This window comes from Lissotriton helveticus, chromosome 4_1 (genome assembly GCF_964261635.1).
Source record: "Lissotriton helveticus chromosome 4_1, aLisHel1.1, whole genome shotgun sequence".
Lineage (NCBI taxonomy): Eukaryota > Metazoa > Chordata > Amphibia > Caudata > Salamandridae > Lissotriton > Lissotriton helveticus.
Genome location: NC_136063.1, coordinates 940,077,586 through 940,082,698, shown reverse-complemented (window position 1 = coordinate 940,082,698; position 5,113 = coordinate 940,077,586).

The window sequence follows — 5,113 nt, the reverse complement described above, 5'->3', positions numbered from 1 at the left end:
CCTACTATGTTCAATCTTTATGTCACCCCACTTGCCAAACTTATCAAGTCCTTTTCACTGTCTCTGGCATTCCACGCAGATGACACTCAGATTGTCATGTCACCGGCTAAAAATGCTATTAATACCAGGGACTCCCTCAGGGAATGTATGTTGGAAGTGGATGGATAAGAACAGTCTAAAACTAAATTAATCCAAAACGGAGCTTATTCTATTTAGAAATAACCCCTCATTCTGGACACACAAGTGTGTGACCTTTGGATCTGGGTCCACTTCCTATTGTGGTATCAAAAGTAAAAAACCTAGGGATAAAGATAGATAATGAATTGAAGCTGAAGGATCAAGTCACCAAGTTCACCTCAGTCTCTTTCTACTTTCTAAGACTGATTAAAAACAATTGAGAGACATCTGCCTTTCGAATTCTTGAAAACGGTGGTCATTTCATTAGTTCTGACAAGGCGTAACTATTGTAATAGTCTTTACCTCAATATCTTGGTTGAGGTTTTAAAGAAGCTTCATATTCTGCAGGATGCATCAGCACGCTTTCTTATAAAAGTGCCTAGATTTGAATCTGCTAAGAGAGCCATTAGTACACTTCATTGGCTTCAGGTAAAACAGCCCACCATTTTCAAATCCCTATGCACAGCCTTTAGGACCCTCCATGGGAATGGACCTGCCTATTTTAGAAAACATCTCTGGTGGTACACTTCGAGCAGGTCTCTTCGCTCAAGTATGGCTAAGAGTCTTCTAGTTGCTCCCTTCACAAACACCACATGGGGTGGGAAAAGTTATTTCAGATCTACAGCTGTGCTTTGGAATTCCTTGCCTTAGGAACGCAAATTTTCCCCTTCGCTACAAGTTTACAGGAGGCCCCTCAAAACCTGGCTTTTTGTTTCAAGCTAGGAAGTGGTTCAAGTTTCACCCCTGGTCTGGTTCTGCAGCACCAAGACGCCTCCGGGCAAAAGTTTGCGCCTAATTAATACTTTTCATTCATTCATTCATTCTTTGACCATGTAAGGGAGTGCTCTGCAAATTACTCACTGGGCTGCTGTGCAACGAGAGCTGGTGTCTCCCTGACAGCTTGTTTCCATTCTAACCTTGCTGAAGTAATGTCTTCCTCTGACCTGAAGCACCTAGTAGGCTGTCTACCTAAAGAGAGTGAGAAGGAACCAGCCACCTCACAAGCTGCAAGACCTCATCGCTGATAGGATCTACCAGGAGAAGGAAAACTGCAGAGATTGATCTGTGAATCATGGAAAGGATGGGCAGTCGCCACAGAATCGCAGTACCATTCTGGAATCGCAGATCAGCAGCTGACCTCATTGCTGTGCAAGAAAAGCAAAGGCAGCCGGTCTCGCTACCAAGACCAAGAACATGCGTACATGGCAGACTTCTCCGCCATGACCAAGAGCCCTATTCATGACAGACTTTGCCAACTGTACCAAGAACTGTTCCTGTGGCAGACTTTAGCACTGCCACATTCCTAAAGAGCACTCCAAGGCTGCTTCGTGCCACTGTGACCTCCGTCTGTGTGACAACCCATCAGCTACGAATCGCCATGTGACCCCGAAGTGTAAATAATGCCTGCTGTGGTCCCCGGTAATGCCCATTACCTGTGTTCACTGAAGTACATCTGCAGCGGGTCCTGCTGTCAAACCCTGCTGCGATATACCTGGGTTGACGGCTGCTCCTGCAACTACCACATTTTTTCCAGGAGTGGTAGTAAGTGGAGAAGCATGTTTTAGGAAAAAACATTTTCTAAGTCTAAAGTGAGATGGGAACGAAAGGGTCAAACCAAGTGAGAATACTTTTCTTGGTGATTTATAAATATATGTCCACACATTACCGTTTGTACGCTATGTAGTTTTAGCAGTAAAAATGCATGCCAGTGGGAAAGTATGTGACAGACATGCTGAACTCAGATATTTTAAGGTGCTCTTGTATGTCATAATGAAGAAAAAGGAGACTCAGTGAAATAAAATATTTGCCTAGGATCACACATAATTTGAGGCAAGTTCATGAGTCAAGCTCATTACAGGTAGGTTGAGATTATTCAAGTCACTAGACCTACAGGTTTGGAAAATGTTTCTGCTTTTTTGAGGCCTGCAATGGGCACTATGTGAGATGCCCAAAATGATGCAGTAGTGGGCAAAGGTGACCACTAAGAGAGTACACTGGGTTTTAAACAGGGCATTCCGCAGGGACGTGGGAATACTTCTCAGATGGGGAAATTGGAATAGCACACCAACCAAGTTCTCACGGAGACATGACTGCCCCCTTCTGGAACTTAAGGCTAGCCTGAGATCAATTATCAATCAAATAAATATGGCCACATCTCACCTAGATCCTCTTATAGAGAGCACTGACCACCAAAGGTCAGGATTGATGGCTCAGAGCACTGGAGTTCTGACTTAGAGGATGATTCCACTGCCACTTCAGAAAAACTGCTACAAATAAAAAACATTTGAATATTGTTGAAGTGGAAAATTAAGATTTGGGGATACTCTGCTGATGCGGTAACAGACATGTTATTTGTGTTGCCGAGTCCACGAATATTGGCCGCACAGACTCCTTCATCAAAAATGTCGCTATGTGACTGGTCCTGCTTCTCTAATATATTCCTGGTTGAGAGGGTTAATCGATCATTTGGCCCCAGACCACCACCTGGGGCTCCCCCTTACCCAATTATAGCAAAACACCTCAACTTCAGAGATCGAGATGCGATCCTCCAAATGATGAGAGAGAAGAGTTCACTACACTATCATGGCATGACCATAGCGATCTATCCTGATTTCACTCTAGAGGCCCAAGAAGCCAGATGCTAATTTTCAGACGTTTTCAAAAGTAAAAAAAAAGTCCTCCAGATCAAGGGCCTAAAATGCACAATGTTATACCCTGCCAAATGTACAATAGACCTAGATGGGAGAACCAAACTATTTTCCGACATAGTGACAGCGGATAATTTCTGCGAGAGACTCTGCAACATTTGGAGGACCCTGCATAGAGCAGTCTCCATCCTCTGCAAGCGGGGTGAACCAAGGGGACAGGACCGAATATTGTAGAGTAGAAGGCGTCACAATTGTTTCTGTGAACTTTACTCCTTAGCAAAGCTCAAGAGAATGCTGCTACACTACTAATCCAGCAAGCCTCCTACTATAGTAAGAACTGCTGCACAGTCCATCAAATGCTTCAAGACCTAGCCCTAAACCAGTGGTCGAAGTAGCCAGGATCGGGAGGGCACGGGTTGCCCTACTTCTTTTATTTACCAGATTCCGTTTCCCTACTTTTTTTATTTTAAACATGGGTCCCAGGACGGCAGATATAGCCATGGTCTACTGATAAGGCTCGGCATTCGTGGCCACGGGCAGAGAAGTTTGCCCAGAGAAGACAAGGACAGTGCCCACTTGGGCTACGCCGCTGGCAGCCGGCCCCCTTTCTTCCTCTAATTCCCTCTCTTTCCGTCTAGCTCCTCCTCACATACTGAAAATCGTGACTAAAAGAAACAGTTCTCACCCTTCCTTTCCTCCTTTAATTTATTTGTTCCCATGTGAAATGGATCCAAAAAAAGAAAAACACTTTTGATGGAAATGTCGTCTATTTCTAACATTTTTCTTTTCCGAAGTGGAGCCTCGGGAATAAAAGGTTCAAAATATAAAATATAAATAAATAATAAAATAAAGCAAGACAGAGTGGTTGAAAGTGACCGGATTGAATTTATTTACAATCAAACACATTAGCAGCACTTTACAGAGTTTGCCAGTGAAGCGCTACTTTTGTTTTCTTGTCTTTCTTTGAACACTATTGTTGTCCCCAGGTGGGGAAGTGCACCAATCCTGGAGGTACTGCAATGCCTGATTGTTGGGTGGATTGGTAAACTAAATGTGTACCACAGCTCTGCAATAAGCTGTAACTGGTCCCTAAAATGCCAAACAAATACTAAAAATGTGGATGTTTTGTGCATTCTGGCCATACCTCTGACTCCGCCCACTGATCCAATCTTCAGGTGATTCCTGCCCTCCGATTCTCTGCCCAGAGATCCCCTTCTTTTTTTTCTCCACTTCGACCACTGCCCGCAACACATAATGAGCACCATCCCTTTTACACAGTCCTATACAATCCTACAGAGGCTGCTTGGCACACCAGGCCCCTATGTGTATCACCACCATGCCAGCTTAGTGACTGTGTATATTAGTAGTTGGGAGAAATTGGTGTTGATAGTCGCGGAAATCAGTGTGGGAGTGGGGCAGGGGGGCAGTTGAGGGACACTTCAACTTTTTAAGTTTTCTTTACTAATGCTTGCATTAGAGCGTGTATGTAAATGTACAGTGCATGGCTATAATGTTGCTTCCATAGATATGAGGATGGGTAACCCTTTGTAGGAAAGCAGTGACATTGATATCCTGGAATTTCAGAGACTTAAACAATTCTCAGCATACCTTGACAGACAAGGTGTGGAGCTGGTAATGTTACAGAAGACACACCTAGACCCACAATGCACTACCACCTTTGCTGGGAAATGAGGCCAATACAGATTCTTCTCATCATTTAGAATTTATTTGAGAGGAGCATACATCCTAGTATAAATTTAATTGATGTCAGATTAATTACCAAATTCGAAGGCTCAGAAAGTAGATTCATAGTGCCACTCAGGTCCCTTTATACAAAGGCACACCAGATTATTTCACTGACATTCTTAATTAATCAAAAGCCTAGATACAGAGGTAGTGATTAGGAGAGGAGATTTCAGCTTAACATTGACCCCATAACTAGACAGGTTCAGAAAAAGTATGGCGGACACCTGTCTGACATCATGGGAACACTTGATCTGATGGCATATGGAGATCACGACATCGAGAAGCTTGAGTACTCATTTTATTCTTGTCCACTCGGAGTGCTTCTGTGTATACATTAGCTCATGTCACAGGCGATCGTGTCATGGGTGCTGGAAACTGCATACCCTCCCCCTGTACAGTCTCAGACTATTTCTCCACTAAATTTACATCTGTTCCTGCCTTGCTCTAGGCTACTCTGCCCCACATAGAGGATCCCATCGCAGTCTCTCCTGGATGAGATGTCTGGGTTGAACTAGGCACTGCCATTACAGATATTCTTTCAA